This window comes from Lonchura striata, chromosome 7 (genome assembly GCF_050655825.1).
Source record: "Lonchura striata isolate lonStrDom1 chromosome 7, ASM5065582v1, whole genome shotgun sequence".
In the NCBI taxonomy this organism is placed as follows: Eukaryota; Metazoa; Chordata; class Aves; order Passeriformes; family Estrildidae; genus Lonchura; species Lonchura striata.
Window position 1 is genome coordinate 32267658 of NC_140709.1, and position 17926 is coordinate 32285583.

Consider the following 17926-nt stretch of genomic DNA (forward strand, 5'->3'; position numbering starts at 1 on the left):
AAAGACAGAGACTTTCTACAATCTCAGAATCATCAGTGCCACAGATTCCGACAGGAAGGAAAGAGAAGGGCTGAGCAGGAGAGCAGGAGGAGGCATCTGGATGGGCAGGCCAGCTGAACCCAGGGGGAGCTGACCCTGCACCCTCCAGGGGCTCAGCACCAAGGGCTGGTCCTGCCTGGGAAGCCCTGAGCCAGCACAGGGTTAGGGGCTCTGCTTTGCTGGGGATGCTGAGCCAGGACATCTAAATGGATTATTGCTGGTGGCTCTTGAGAAGAAACACTGGCAAGACTATATACTGTAAGCCAAAAACCTCTTTCATTCTCAGTAAAAGAGAATTAAGACTCTCAGTCGAAGACATAAAATATATCCTGTCAAAGAGAATATACTTCATTGTATGTTCCTTTAACAGTTAATAGGGTTCACCAAGACACTTCAAACATCAAATCTGTTTGAATTAAAACACGGTCCTTTCTGAAATGACATTTCAGAATACAATAATCTTCCTTGCTACAGTTCTAACATAAATGTCTATGACTATTCTGCATTTGTAAATAAGCCTCAAATCCCACATTTGACTCCTATTATTTTCCAAAGTGGAAATGGAAGCAACTTTGTAAACTTCTCCCCCATCCCCTTTTGAAAGAGACTAACAACCATATTCTGTAATAGTGTGGTATTTCCCCCCCTCTGTCTTCCCATAAGTATCATATGGCCAAAACCTGATGCTACCTCACAGTTGAAGGCTAATCTTTCCTCTAGGGTACTATAACACTGCTGTGGCTTATTTATAAAAAGGAATCTGCACTCGGAAACTGTACAAATGAAATGTACTTAACCTCTTGCTCTTTCCCTCTTTCGCTTTCTCCCTCACCTCAAAACTTGATCATGGACAGCAGTTCAATGTATTTTTGAGCTACCAACATTTTCACTGAGGTTTCTGGAGCTTTTGTTCCTTCTTAGCAATCAGATTTCACAATTTGTCAATCATTTTACTCACTTCAAGATGGGAGCTTTTATTTGTTCACTTAAGAACAAACCCTGGCATCTAAATACAGAGGTTAATGTTCTGCTCTTAAGTGCAGCTTTGCTAACAAAAGGGTTTTTTCAAGCTTAAACAATGCCCTGGTCCTGATGAAATGAATATTTGCATGTTTGTCCTTATGCTTCACCATATGTCATTGCCTGCAATGATGTTGAGTAATACAGCTGTCAGATTAGCTGATATGGCAGCTACTTTAATAGATTGAACAAATAGAACCTGATCACTTTAAATTAAATGTGGGCATTTCTGCCATATGGTATTTTTCAGGGCTATAACACCAATTGCAAATATAGCCACTGTCATAAAATAAACAAAAAATCCTAGAGATACTATTTACATAGACATCACAATATTGTCTCTGACAAATGAAGTGGAATTTCAGGTAAGGCAACTTTGGAATCAGATTTCAGTGTCTGGGGAGAACTCATTTTGCAATTTGTTGTATGGCTGTAAAAACAACAAATAATGCATTTTATTACTTGAAAACTCCATTTCTTGAAATTACAGCTTCATTTTTATGATGAATATCTCTGAATATGAAATGTATATCAAAATATATGGGGTATGAAAATACAAGCTTTGTTTCCGAAATACAAAAGTCTTTCTTTCGTTATATAAACAATTGAGTAGTTACATTGCAATTATTGTTTTTATTTTGTGTATTAATTTGTGGAATTCGTTGCCCCCAGTTGCTTTGGATACCAGGAAATAAATCCCTCAGGGGTAGGCTGTTCATATACACAAACTGGTGCAAGGTGCCCCAGATGAGAGGACATACCAGCTAAAATATCACTCCCATCCTTTCTCCAACACTATTTTCCTTCCCCAAGCATCAGCTGTGATCTAATGTCAAATAAGATGCAACTTATAATTGTTTCCATCATCTTCAGTATCTTCATCTTTCTGTTCCTCATAATAACTGGCTGGAAACAGGATATGGGAGCTAAAGGACACAGCTTCTGCCTCTCCAACACAAAGGCAGCAAAAGGAAAATGCCCACATTTCCACTTTGGGACAACAAGACTTTGATAAAAGCTATCACTCAGGTGTACTTTTGAGTATAAAATCACCCTATACTTCAAGTTAAAGATTAATTTTCCATGAAGATTATTCAAATTAAGAGGGTCTGTATGTCAATGTTACCTGTTGAACTAATATGAATGAATTTTTTTTTACATGCAGTACCTGAATTTGTTGCTATGAAACATGAAACTTAGTAATAATATAGCATGCTTTGACAAGAGCAGTTATAAACACATCTTAAATGTCCACGTTTCTTTGCAAATTTCTTTTTTCTACAATGATGCTCAGATTTAAATCTCTATAATGTCTTCTATTATTTGAAGTTTCCAAAAGTATTTGCTGACAATCCTATTTATGTTACTACATAAAGTTTTCTGTTATATAAACACACTGCAAATAAGAATGTCATTTTAAAAATCAAAACTATAAGGGAAGAGCATTGAGAATAGTGAAATTTAAGCACAATGCTCAAATCTGATAAATGATAACAATGATTGTTGGAGTCCAGGACATCCCTCTGGCTGCCCTGGCTGTCTCGAGACCCTGGCAGGGGGCTCAGAGACCCTGGCACAAAGTCAAAAACACCTGTGGCTTTGATTTTAACCCATGGAGAAAACTGACAACTCTGTATGAGGAACTACAAGCCACAAGGGTTTGAGTAATGTGATAGCTGGGTTAACACAGGGTGAAAAAGTAGAATTTTGGGGTTTTTAGAATGGGGTTCAGGGGGACAAGATGGATTTGGGCGTGTCCAGACCTTCTTCTCCTTCTTCTTGTCCTCCATCTCTTGGTGTGATGGTGACGCTTTTCTGTTGGTTTAAGGTAGAAACACACTGCCCAACATAAATGATAGATATTGGTATATAATTGTAAACATAGCACATGTAGTTCTTAGTATAAAATGTAAATACTGCCCTGAGGGCAGGCAGAATGCCACGGCTGACCTGCTGGACAGAGCTCAGCAGGTCAGAGAGAGAATGCTGTAGATAAGGGAAAATAAACAAGCTTGAGAACTCAGTCCTACACATTTCAGACTCCTTCTTTGGCTGCACAGGCTGAGAACAAGGACTTTTACAATCCTGGGGTCATCCTGACACCCGGACCCCGAGAGATGGTTAATTGTGTTCTTCCTTTTACTGAGCAGACTGAGGTGCACAGCCCTCAGCCCAGTCTTTGAAATGCAATGAGCAGTGGCAAAATTTGGCGTGGTCCCACCTTGAGGCGGTGATTCAATTTTCCAAAGAGGACAAACTGCTCTCCTGTGAAACCCTTATGCCAATATTCCTCAGTGGGCAGGGGTTTAAAGGCCAGAAGGGACACAGTGCATCATGCCAGGCCATTAATAGCATTTCACCAGAGAGAACTGCTTTGGCTAGCACTAAGGAAAGTTTTCTGCTGGTATTGATCCTAACATTGGCTCTTTCTCATTGGTCAGGACACATCAAAATCAGGATCCATTTGAGAGGAAAGTAAAGTCAAAAATGGGGAAAGAGAAAAAGGCTATGTGGCTTGACTGCAATATAAGCATGCTGCTCATTAATTTAAGATTAATTGATTCAGAAAGCTGTCCTGATCAGGATAGGAAGCTGGAAATTATATCCTTAAGCAACTATTTTCTAGAAAATTATCAGTTCAGGAACTGGCAGGACATTTATCAGATGGCAAGACTTCATTGATGACATTTTCTGTAGAGGTTTTAGTTAGCACTCAGAATCCAGACAAATACAGGTGTTTATTGATTTAAGGTGTGGAGGAAGATTTCTTTTTACAACACATTCATCCTCTCTCTTTCTAATCCTTCCCACTCTCAAAGAAAAGACAAAAGGCAGCAATAGGCTCCTATCTTCAAAAGCCATCTTAGAGAGAAATGAATATGATCTCTGCAGCTGCATTAAATTAATACATTGTTTAGCCATTTACAGTTCTTAGATTTAGAAAAAAATATTTTTACTTTTTGTTTCATCACAACAAAAATACAAAAAATTTCTTTCTCTCTTTCTGCCAGAAATATTTTGCTTTTTTGTCCACCCACTTTGCAACATAATGTTCACTGTCAGCTCATGGGTACACTGCTCAAAGATGTGCAAAGCTTTATTGACATTTTTAGTGCTATAAAATCTTCTAACTACAAATCTGATCATAGTTTATAGGAAATCTGAAAAGAACTGGACAGAGACTCAAGATAAGGAAGTGTGATTATGAAAGAAGAGCCTGAAGAACTGTATCTTGGCTTTTTTCTGGCATTCTCAAGGCTGAGAGCAATCACAGCCTCATAGGTCATTATGGAGCTGTTTGATTTTGGGGAGGTAAAAACTGTGTCCTCTTCACTACAAAATATTAGTAATGATATCAGAGTATCCTAAATCCCCCCTTTTATTTTATTTTATAAGAGAACTTAATTTGGAAAATCAACCAGGCTTTTGAAAATTTTAAGCTCACAGTACTGAACCCACTACCCTTCAGTCCAAATAATAATCAAATTCTGTTCACAGCTTCTCCCCATAACTCTGTGACAAAAGTGGAAGCAGTTAAGTTTTTCATAGCTCAGCCTGCCAGTGTCAGGCCATTGCTCTTGTTTCAAAAGGGAGATGGGTATAAATGAAATGACCTGAGCTGTTTGAAAGAGAAAATGTAAATGCAAGCACTTCTTGAAAGCTGCACCATGAAACAGTAGTTTACTAGAGGAGTTATTTCACCTTTTTCTAGTTAAACAGAGGAACAACACAGAACTGAGGTCTAAATTTAAGATCTATCAGGATAGTGTAAGATTCTGGTTTGAAGAACAAATGTTCAAGACACCCTTTTGAGGTCCCTTCCAACCTTACATAGGTGATACTGTAAATTTTGAGTCAATAATCTCTCTGGAGCATGTGAAGACTAAAGGAAGGCCAGGACTCTACTTTATTAAGGGGTGTCCAGGTTTGGAGGTGTCAGAAAGGCAAAGTAATTAACTTACACAGTTCAGTGTCCAAGTAACGTGCCAGATGAAAGCAGCCCTCAAACCTCTCCCTCCTCACCCACTTTGATTCCTTTGTACTCCAGCAGAGACTTACAAGGAGAACTGGATACCTATTGACAGCTGAGAGGAATTATTAAGGTGAACTGAGATGAAATGCCCTTGTTTCCTGCACCAGTGAACATCCCAAACGTGGCATCACTTTTATTAGAGATGAAACTACTCTGTTATTCTCTCCATTCCACTGTTCTCTGAATGTTTGAGATAGCAATTTCAATGGCAGCCAAGGACACTGAATTCATTGTGTTTCAGAGACAAAAGGCCCATTGTGATTGTTCACTGGTATTTCTGCCCTGGAAAATTAGAATGGCACAGCCCATACAGTAGAAGCATATATTAGTATAATAATAATAATAATTTTTAAAATCTCATCTGCAGTAGTGGAATATAAGAAGACATAAGATAAAACAAAAAAAAAAGTCTCAGCACACTCACTAACCAAGCCACTAAAATTAATTTAAAAATTAGTAAACTAGCAGTGAAGGGATATGATTTTAATCTATTGCCTCCCTCAGAAAAAAAAAATTAAATCAGTAATAAGATTTTTTTTTTTCACCAAACATTTCCTTTGCTAAGAAAACTCCACAAAATTTGCCATTATGTCTGTAGCTTGAGTGTATTATGAGTGTCTTGGTTTGAATTTATTTTCTTGCATGAACAGAACTTTCAATTGTTTTTTTCCCTAATAACTGGGGATGTGTGTATGTGTATCTATATTGTCATGCAAAAAAAACCCCCACACCTACCCAAAACCTTTGTGTATTCACTGTGTGCCACCAGATGTATTAGAAGAGATCAACAACCCCATTTTCTAGGGATTATCTAACACAGTAAAAAGCCATGAAGATTATGCAATTGGAAAAAAAAACCTATTTGGAAACTGTATAAGGCAATGATGGACAGCAAATTTACATTCTACTGTAGAGTTCAGCACAGTGTACTACAGTAATTATGAGTGCATTACCAGTCTGTTTAGTAATTTTTTCTACTGCATTCTAGTCTGTAAAAATGACTGATTTTTTCCACTTCCAACTGACTGAAACTATTTTCTGACCTCTTGAAAGTGCCTCTTCCATATTCTGATGATATTTGTGGAACACTTATTGTCAACAATTAGTGATTTTAGGGGAGAAAAAGAGCAAGAAGCCAGCCAAGAATTCCAAATGCATTGCTTTACTGCTTCACAGCATCCAAATGCATTTTAAATGATAATTCCAAACACAGCACTCTATATGCTCAATATCAATGCAATTTATACGGTGACCAGTTTATGCTCTGTCATGTAGAAACGTGCTTCTTTTAAAGCCTATGGACAAGCAATAAATTGCACAGATTTCTCTAAAAGAAACTAATAATTCACATTTTTCTCCAACAGCTGATAACACAGGGGCCCCAGAAGTCATTGTAACATGCCAGATGCAACTTCAAACAGTGCCCATTTTCTAAAATCAACAAGTCAGAGATAAATTATAAATTTTGCATTTTCCTTCCACAGTAGTTGAACATTTGTTGTTCTCTTCCTAAATGGAAGAAAAAAAAAAGGAATTCAAGAAACTGAAGAAAACCTAAAGATGCTGAGTTAGGAGAAAGGATTCCATCTTGCATCACTAACAGATATGCCATAAATAAACAATTAACTTAAAATGCCTTTGCTTGGGAACACAGAGAACTTGACAACACCTGAAAAAGATGCTGGATATTCCTTAGTGGTCTGGAACTCACTTTTAGGCTTTTAAATTTTCTTCTGTAGGGACTTTTAAAATCGTACACTTATGAAAATAAAAGCACATATTAAACATTCATCAAAGTATGATGTAGTCACAGTTTAAAAAAATTCATTGCTCTTTTTTTAACCTAGCATCTCTTAACAAGGAGCAGATGTATATGAAACATGGTCAAGGGCAGAAACAATAGCTAGAATGTATTTTCAACAAGTTAGCAAGAATCAATTTTCAACAAGTTAGCCATTTCATTCTTCATATTCCAGCTCACCATCAGTTAGGTGAAACCTTTTAAACAAACCAAATCCCGTGATCAAAGAAAAGAGCTTTTTACATTTTTGTCACTCCTGTCTTTCATGAGAAGCACCTTGATCCTCCCGGAGTCCCAGAGGGGCTCCTGACTGACCCAGCAGCAAAGAGCAATCAGGCACCGACTGCTCCTTAAAAGGAGGCTTTAGGGTGATCAAAAGCAGGGCAGGCTCCCACTTTTCCTGGCAATCCCCAAAGCACAACATTCCATTTTGCACACCTCCCCCAGCCCCAGCTCACACTCAAACGTGAGCCTTGGCTGTGCAGCCTGGGTGAGAATGGCAAGCAGCCACTCACTGCAGTGGGATGGACCAAAGGGAGCAGGGTAAGAGCTGATTACACCACTGCTCTTCCCAAGCTGTCTGGTACTTATCAGCTCGGTGGGTGTGATACCTCAAAAACCTCTCTCAAATTATTTTTTGAGAATTCATCCCCATTTAGGCTCCATCTTGTAAGCATTTGCTGCTGGAAACAAGACCCACCGTGGCTAGAAAGTCCCAGTTGTATTACACATAAGGGATTTAGCCAAAATGTGATTTTTATTAGAAATTGATTTATGCACAATGACTTGAAAGCATAACTATTCTGTAAATATATTTGCTAATTGGATTTTTTCTACTATAAATAGTAAGTACCCTAAATTGGTCCAAGCAGAGATGAAGACAAATTATTTGTTAGACCTTACAGATTTGAGGTACCCCAGGTTTTGCCTGCAATTACTCAGATATAAAGAGGTTATATTTTCCATGCAGCCAGCAGCTCAAATGTCACACAAACAGTCACTTTTTCCCAGAAGTTCAGCTTCCCTAATATTCTTTGAAAAATGTAGTCTGCATATTTCTTTTTGAATGCTATTTTCCACATTTTATTTAACATGGAGAGTTTTTTTCCTTGGAAACCTTGGGCTTTGTTGTCAGAGGTGGCTTTGACTGACTGTTAATTGGAGATTCCACCAGAACCACCATAAGAAGCAACAAAAGGATGAATTTAGGCACTTCTCCACAAGAAAGAAAAGACCCAAGAACACAGTCCAATTATAATTATGAAGAAAGAAAAGGGATTGTAAAGAAGGCCTTTGAAAGCCTTAGACTCCTTTTGTATTTTCTAGGTCCTTGACATCACCCTCCTGTTTTGACACTCGTTCAACATGGTTTCCAAACCTTCCCTGACTGATTTTTCTATTTAGCACAGCAGCACCTAAGGCCAAGATTTGAGTGGGGAGTTACCTTTTCAAAACACTTGTTTTGCACCTACCTCTCAGAAACTATTCTTAAAACTCCCTCTTTTTTTTTTTTTTTTTTTTTTTTTTTAAAGAAGTGTTTAATTTAAAACATTTCTCTCTGCAAATTCTTGCAGAATATTATGTGAAAACAGACCTATTACCTTTTATCATTACATTAAATGAGAATTCTAGTTGTAATAGAAACATTTTATATCCTCTGACTTCCTCATAAAACTGTATTTATAGAGCTTACTCCCATAGTACCATTGCTTTTTCCATTCACATTCCTGTACCATCTACATTATTATAGTTTCTAAATCCTTAACATGCTAACATACAACAAAATTTTGCTGCACTTAGAAAAGAGAAAGGGTTCATTTATTCACCACAAAATTCAATTAATGTCTGTCTTTTTATCTGCTTCTAGAAATTCTTTATTCCAGCAGAGACATTGCACAAGAAGTTCTATTCCAATAGACATGAAAATAGTAATTGTAATATTCAAAAATTGTTTTCCTGCATCTTTTTGGACAATACCATGCAGGACTAATAAACTCATCCCCTTATAACACAATATAACAATTTAAGGAAAACTGACTGGAAAGAGAAGATTCACCAGAGCCTGAAGAAATTTTCTCTTCCATTCTGACTCTTTCTCTCTTCACTATTAACTACTGGTGCCCATTTACAGACTCTCCCTGTGTAATGAAACCCAAACCAGTTTGAAGAGAGGGGGGAAATCAGTAATATTGTGTGAACACCACCAAGCAGCACCAATCCCACTGCCAAGCTCAGTGTGCAGTAATTGTCTCCATGTTTAATTCCCTGGTGTGTGGACAGAGAATTTCTTTGGATCCTCGAGAACCACCGAGCTGCGTAATTGCCGTAGTGGCTGACAGCTCTCACACCCTTGGGGCTGGCATTACTTTGAGCAGAGTATGGGAATTCCCTGGGAAACCCACAGTGCTCACCCTGCAGTCCTCACCCTGAGTCCTGAAAACTCTGGCCACATTTGGTATTTCAGCATTTACTCATTGCTGCCAGTCTCTATATCATGAAAGCCATAACTTTTCAAACTAGTCTGGCCAGCTTATTGTCCTCAAGCCACCACAGCTCCAACAACATCCCTACATAAAATATATGTGACATGTGGCTTTGTTTTCTGCTGGGTGAAGGCTGTTAGATAGGTGCATTCAAATAAATTTGTTTTAATGGAGACACCTTTTTAGCATTTGAGGTCTGAAGAGAAAACAAGTGCAGCATTATCTTTCCTGTGTAAAGACAATTCACTGGCAAATACAGAGCCCCATAAAATGAGTAGAAAATGTAAGACCAATTTGACTTTCTTTTTCACCTAAAGCTCATAATAGCACAAAAAGCATTCTGTTCTGTCTCTCCTCATTGAAACATTACTGAGACAAGCCCATTTAATTGGAGCATAAAAAGTTTTTTTCCCCTGAAAAACCTTCAGCCTTGGTGCACATGTTAATCTGCCTTCATTCCAATTTTCTGACAGCAAGAGTCATTGGATTTATTTCACTGAATTGCAGTAGTTCACTAGTGAATTATACTATCATTTTAAACTGATTGCATTTTCTAGGCAGATAATAGCACAATCATTAGATAAATCCAACTCCTCATTTATCAACATCTTATTCAGGTAACTCTGAAAAGAGGAAGGTACCTTAAGACACGAGGAAAAATTAAAATACTTACAATTTACAGAGAAAATAAATTCCTGTCACATCCTTGACATGAATATCATAATACTTTCATTTCAGACATCTATCTAAGAACAATTACAAGACACTGGGAAATTCTGAAACCTTCAAAGCTCAGCTGGCTTCAGGCTCTTAGGACAGGAGAAGAATGCTTACATTTAAATTCCTCTGTTCCACCTTGTAGCAGAGAAAACAACCAGGAGAATTTTGCTACAGGGGGGAAGGATGTTTCAACACCTGCACAGACCATGCTTTGGTTCCAGGGGCTGCTGCTCCCTGCCACCAGGCAATAGAAATCTCACAAAATTACCACAGAATTCATGGTGGGCTGGGGGGCAGGAAGCAGGAAAGAACACTTAATTACTCCCCACAGTAATAAAATAGCAAAGCAATAAAATAGTTCTTGTAATTTTTCACTCTGCCTTTTCCATCATTTCTGCTACAATTGCTATCATATTTTTACTGCTGCTTCAAACAAATGCAGAGTTGCACTTCAGTTCACATCATCTTCCCTCCCTGCCACAGGAAGATATATTTTTTCAAGCATCACCTTAAATTTCAGCACCCTGATGATTAAAGAACACATGAGGCAAAATGCACAGATATTGAAAATACACCAGGCACCAAATGAACCCACATGAAATATTTATAATGCACTCACAAGGGCCAGGCTGAGGATGGGAACACATTCTTTTTATTTAACTTCTCCAGGGTCAGGTTGTCACTGCTGTCACTAAGATCTCACCTCCTTTATTCCCTCATTCATTCCTTCTCCAGCAAAAGCTACAGTGACAGTGGACACTGTGATACACAGAAGGAGGCTCTGATTATTATCTAAATGTTGTGGTCTAAGCAGCAGGAAAATCAAATGTCACAAGTGCTCCAGTTAGATTTTGAGTTCAGGGAAAGTTTGTCTCAGTTTCAGGAGTTTCTAGCAAAACTTGCATTTACAGTAACAGAGTTTTAGTAAACCCAGGAATAAAAATGTTCTGCTAATTAAATGGCAGAGTCCAGAACTCCCACTAACTTGGACATTTCCTGCTCTCCTGAATTCAGCACACTTGGCAAGACTGCTCATTTCTCTGAGTCAAGAAAGGCAGATGTAACAATCTGTAAAATCCATGTTAAGCCAGCTCACATTTTTTATAAAACAATAATGAAAATGTGTGATGGGCAGCAAGAGAGTGAAGGAAGAAGCATGGTTTAGCACAAAGTAGAAATAAAAGTATTCTTACTTAAAACACAGAACTTTGTAGTAGGTTTGCATACCTAACTACATAAAAGTATTAATTCATAAAAAAATAATTTAATCACGTATAGCTCTATACCAGCTGTAAATATTCCAAGTTAACAACAACAAAATTATTTTTAAAGTAATTCCAAGTTTTTAGAGGTCTATAAATGCAACCTATATAAATAGAACATTTTAATATTAAAGTGGAAAGTGGCCATTCACACTTCAATAGCCCTGCAGCCACATCTGTCAGAAATGCACCTTTCATCCCAATTAATCAGGAGGGTGAATACTCCATTGGAGCATTTCCACTTTGGATGCAGACTGAAGTTAACCAGAGGCAAAGGTGAGATTCCAGAGCAGGGAGGTGCAGACAGATGGCAGAACATGGAACAAGTTCACCTGAGAAATCACAGAATAGGTAAACCTCTGCCAGAAATAGTGGTTTTGGTTTTTTCCCCACAAAAAAGGAACTTAGGGTTCCCTGTATAAACTTTATTTTTCTATTGCATGGAGATCAGCTAATTGTATAGGAAGACTTTATAGCTGGTTTAGAGAAGTGGGAGTCAGCACAGCTGACTAAAGGTAAGAGCAAGAAAATCTATTTGTTTCTGTGTATCATCCTATACAGAGGTAGACCAAACACATTTCAAAATGAGCATGCTTTTTATCCTTACTGCTGCTGAGTTTGGAAAACACTGTAATAGGAGTAGGGGGTGCCTTTTAACATAGCAAGCTATAAAATCTTAAGTCCCAAGTCCTTCTCTCTGAAAGCATTCTGAAAAGATGCTTCAAAGTATGCATTTTGGATTTAGTTCTAGATCATGGTGGAAGCAGTCCATGCTCATCTTGTTCCAGTTAAATCTCAAATTGTTCTTGTGTTAAATGAACTCAGAAATAAGTTTCAGTCACTAGAGAAAGACTGCTTTTTAATACCAGTTGTGCTTAGTTTGCTGACTAGATGCTAAAGATTAAGAAACCCAATGTTTTGTTTTTAAAACAGCAATTCAAACTGATGGCATTTCTTCAGTGAGACGTGTCCCCATAGACATGAGGAATCAGGAATTTGATTTTGTTACATTTACTCTTCTAATGCTGTACAAAAATAAAAGTTGAAAAAGTAAAGGCAAATTCATCAAATGCTTACAAATCCATCTGAGGAAAAGCAATTTTCTTTGTCACTTATTATCCATCAGTCAATCTGAGCATCTTTTTTTTTTTTTTCATTTTTAAGCTGTCAACTCAAACTCCACTTGACTAAAATGAACCTTTAGAGTCAAATGCTGATATACAGTATATTTCCTGGTAGATATACATTATTTGGCTCTTTGACTACAGCTCATTTGAATGAGATTTCGTGCCTTTCTGACATGTGCCTCGCAGCCATCTCTCCTGACCATTGATATTAATGCAGCAGAATGCTGATAAACATGATTCCAAACATGAGAGGAGAGGGGCTCACAAGGCTGCACAAGTCTTCCATCTGCTTGTTTTTACTTCACTGCATCATCTCACTGGGTCACAGTTATCCAGTGACACAAACCTCAAAACAAGAGCACCAGACACCAGATTTTTGCTGTCCTCTGTCCTCATCTCAGGCACAGCTCAGCACTCGGGGGGCATTTGGCACAAACACAAAGTGTACCCATAAAATCAGCAAGAGTTAAACAAAAACGATGGGGCAAAGCTGCTTGGGCCACTGAGTCCAGCAGAGACCTGTGCTCATCTCTCTCCTGTCCAAAACACAGCACAATGCACAAGTGCTGAACTTGTAAGGAGTGGCAGCACTTCCCATCTCCTGTAGAATCTCAGACTCTGTGTCTGGAAAAAACAGATTCATTCAGACAGAGGTTTAGGAATGTGTAAGCAGCCTGAGCAGAAAAAAAGCAAAAAACAAACAAACAAACAAACAAAACAAAACAAAAAAAAACCAAAACAAAACCAAAAAACCAAACAAGCAACCAAAACAAAACCAAAAACAAAACAAAAACAAAAAACCAAAAACAAAATAGGCAAAAACATCCTTCCTTCCTTCCTTCCAGCACCTGAAGTAGAACAGTGATCCTGGTAAATTGTCCATCTTGGTACATAGCCCATCTGCCCCACTGCTCTGTTTTCAGCACAGTTCAAATGTACTTAGGGCAAAATAAAACCAGGAAAACCATATTTGACTGCTTTCCTTTTGTATATGCCTTATATAAAAGTACTTTCAGCCCAGAGGATCTCCTTTTAATTATTAATTAGCATTTTAGTTCTTAATTTAATGACTAATTGTAAATTAATCGCTTTAATAGTTAATTCTTCAGCAAGTACTACTTAGCCTGTTAATTCTTGTTTGTAATTCATATTTCATAAATAATCCTTACTCCCATTTGTCAGCAATATTTAGTAGCAGATGCTTTATAAGACCAAATACCTGACATTTCAACTATAAAACATCCAGTTCTATTGATTAGTGCAGTGTCTTCCATAAAATTAAGAACTAAGTTTAAATTTCATTTGGAATTCATGTTGAAGGCACCATATGTAACTATCACCATTAAAAAATAAAAGCAAACCAAGATGAAGAGCTTTGGTTTAAGCCAGCCAGAAGTGGCCCCACTCTCCATTTTTCTGTCCTCTACCTTAACTTGGTAAAACATTTTGGTAATTCAGGCTTAGCAACACTGCCATGAACATTAACAATGAAATGGCTTATTAAGGTGAAGAAAACTGATTTGAAGAGAATGAGATTTTTTTCAAGCTTTGGAACTATTTGGAGTTCAGTGCTGTTCACTGTTAGGAATCAATGTCAGGGAGGCTGACTGTACCAACCCATAAATAAACCACGTGAGGGTTAGACCCAGCTGGCAGCATTCTATTAATTGTGCAGGATTTTTAATGCTTTTGGCTGGGACAAATCAGTCAAAGCCTTCATTTTCACATGCTTTCTCCTTCTGTTCTCTATGGCTGCTACTCAACTTCTACTCAAATTATTTCTGTACTACAGCTCAACGCTGTCCCATAGCTTCATTTTATTCCAGTGGTCAATTTCTGCCACAACAGTCATTTATAATGTAAATTTTCTAATAAATAATAATGGATAAAAAACCCCACAACCAAATATGGTTGTAAAGTGTTTGTATTTAGAGCAGAAAATTATGTTCTTTATTATGCAAAAAAATCTTAGACCCTAATTTCTCCTGGAATTAGAATATTTCACTCTCAATTCCAGTAGTACATTTAGTTTATCTCTACAGTTTAGCTATGCAATTTAATCTGAGCCTTAAGCCAATTATCTAATTCTAGTGTAAACATGCAAGATATTCAACTTTATTTGGTCTGCCAGGCAGAACAGAAACCCTGGATATCTACTAGGAAGGAAAGAAAAATTAACAAAGATTATGCACCTCCTAAAAAAAATACATATTTCTGAAACAAAGGTATTTCTCTTTTTACTTTCATTCTGAAGTTTATTCTCACCACAAACCATATTTCCTGACTCAATCATGTAATGTTTTTTATCATTGTATAGATAGCATCTACCAAAGGACTGCTAAAGACAAATAATAAACATAAATATCATTCTTAATGATAACAAAATGTCACAGTAAGTACACAAAGATTAAACAAACAAAACCCTAAACCCAAAACCCACTTGGAGCCATTCTCTTTGATCAAAAGTCTTCCCAGGGCTGTCACACCACAGAAAAACCATAAGAATCAAAACCATAAGAAAACCCCAAAACTGCTCAGGCCATCCTAATTTTACTTATGTTAGATCTTTCTTCAAGTACTAAAATACATAGAACATAGGTGAGGGGTTTATTTTTTTTTTTAATTTTGCGTTAGGGATTTTTTTAATATTAAAATCACATTTTCCAAACAAAGCTGTAGTTGGGTTAATAATCCCTTCTTGCCTCCCTAAACACAGATTTCTGTCAAGGGCACATAGATGAGTTTTGTAAATTTACAGGACTGATGTTCAGATTAACAGTTGCTGTCTGTCTGTCACCTGGACTGGAGACATTCAGTAAATGCTTGCAGCATGACTATAATTGTGTCTTTTTGTTTTTAGTTTATTTTACAAATATTTTATTGGCAACTCCTTGTAAATGAAGTTGCTTAACAGTGATTCAAGGTAAATGGAAACCATTCAGCTCTCATGGGAAAACAAGTGTTCTCAGGGGAAGAAAAAACCTCTTGATTTGTAGTTGAGCCTACAGATGAATCAGTTTCCTTTCCTTGAGCAGATTTTTGACTCCAGATGCTTTGCTCCTGGCATTTAACCATTCCTGTTAGGAGAACCTTTGAGAAGCAAAGGCCACCACTGCTGACCCAAGCCTTGCAGGGGGATGTTCATGCTGATAGCTCAAGTCTGGATTGTGATCTGCTTATCATGCTGTGTTAGCATTCAGGAACACACATAATCATGGGATATGATTATCTGCAGGTGCTTTTATTGAGAGCTCTGGGAATCAGGGGTACAGACCCAAATCTGACTCCGACATGGCTTTCGAGCTGGACATATTTTATATTCTATCCTTATATAATATACATATTAATTATTAAACTTATATTGTTCTATTGTATACATTGACATGAGTTTCTCGTGATCTTTCTTAGGTCCCTGACCACAGTTTCTCATGATTATTCTTATGATTAAACAGTAATTATATTTAATTACTAAACAATCATCACATCTAACAATTATATCATTTATCATGTACTAGCCACACAGGTGCAGTTCTAGCAAGTACAAGTTCTCCATGTGCTTAGGGTGTTTATTTTTCCAGGGCCTACAAAGCTTAATTTTCCTTTTAACCCTAAATCCCCATGATTTTAAAACTCTTTTGCTATCATCTGGGGTTAGATTCAGACAGAAGCCTTGCTCTGGATTGTGATCTGTTTATGATGCTGCCTGGTCCTGCACTGGACAGTGTCAGATTCAGACAGAAGCCTCCAGAGCACCGTGACCCTTCAGATCCCACTCAGCTGCACCAGCCGTGAGCTGCTGACCGAGAAGGAAAACGCTTTGAGCCCATGTCCAATTGCATGAGCTTCCACCCTTCCAGACTGTTAGCACTCACCTTTAGAGACAGCAGATTAGGCTCACTTTCAGTGCCTTGCCATCTGGCTCTGCATCACTTAATGGGTGAGCTTCCCATTCTACTTGGATCAGAATAAAACAGGAAATAAAATTCATCGCAAACATCGTGCTGTGCACACACCATCCAAAAACAACTGATTCATAAATCACTTGGTGCATACACTGAATAAACAGTTTGGTGTCTGAAGAAATTATGTTCCACACATCTTGCCAGTAAAAGTCACTGAAAGGTATGGAAGTAATCTGTGGGAATCCAGGGCTTCCCTCTGGCTGCCCTGGGACCCTGGCAGGGGTCAGGACCCTCCCTGGACAGAGCCCCCAGAGACACTGGCTGTGATCTCTGCCCATGGAAAAGAGTTTGCAATCTTACAGCATGAATTACCAGCTCTGAGTGTTTGATATGAGTAATAATTAAGTGTGGCACGGGTGCAAAAGTAAAATTTTAGGATTCTAGATTAGGGGTCCAAAGGGGACATGATGAAGGAAATTGGGTGTGCCTTGTCCTTTTTCTCCTTCTCCATGCCCTCCATGTTTCACTGTGGTGTTGGCATTGTTCTGTTGGTTCAGGCTGGGGACACACTGTCCAACGTAGGTGACAGATATTGGCACGTTCTTGTAAATCCAGCCCAGGGAGTTTCTGGTATTTAATGTTTGTAACATCCCACTGAGGGCAGAGCCCCACACGCTGCCCTGCAGGACAGAGCTGGGCAGGGGAGCAGAACATGTTAGAGATAAACAGAATAAACAACCTGGAAACCAGCACAGACCAATTATGGCTTCTGCTTTGGCAGCGGGGCAGAAAGACAGAGACTTTATACAAACTGGGAATCATCAATGCCACAGATTCCGACCATAATCAAAATCTAAGAAGCTGCATTTACTACAGAAAGCAATTACTTCAGAAATTGATAATTCCTTTCCTCAGTAGACTATGAAATCCTATTTATCCATAGTTAGCCTATAGTAAACTCAGCATATGTTCTAATGACTTCAGAAAGCAGTATTATAATACAGTAAAAATAATTTAAATAAATACCTACTAAATTTAAAAATACAGGTTTTTGACAGTACCTCCCCAGGGGGTTTGAAAGCTGCTTTTTCTATTTACCACCTCCTTTTCAACTTTTTGTGTTGATAACTATCTGTAGCCATTGGATCAGCTGTACTGTTGATCAAAGCATCTAGAATATACCAGAATAATATTCTAGAATTACAGGGTTAAATGAAACTGGGTCACAATTGTGATACCGGACCAGACATGGTTTTATTTCTCCTTGCATTCAGAATAACTTTTTAAAAATTGCTATAACTACTACCTTTGCAGAGTGGTAGTGACACCTCTTAGCAAAAAATGCTGATTTGCTTTTTTAAACTTATTTTAAGTGTATGTTCAGAAGGAAAATATCATTTTCCTCTAGACAATAAATTTCAGAGAGGCAGAGACAGATAAAGAGTTGGCTGATAGTAAGGACTTTGCTATTTGCCCAAGTATGGAAAAAAAAAAAAGAAAAAGTTTTAAAGAAGTTCAGCATGTACAGTTTTATGGGAG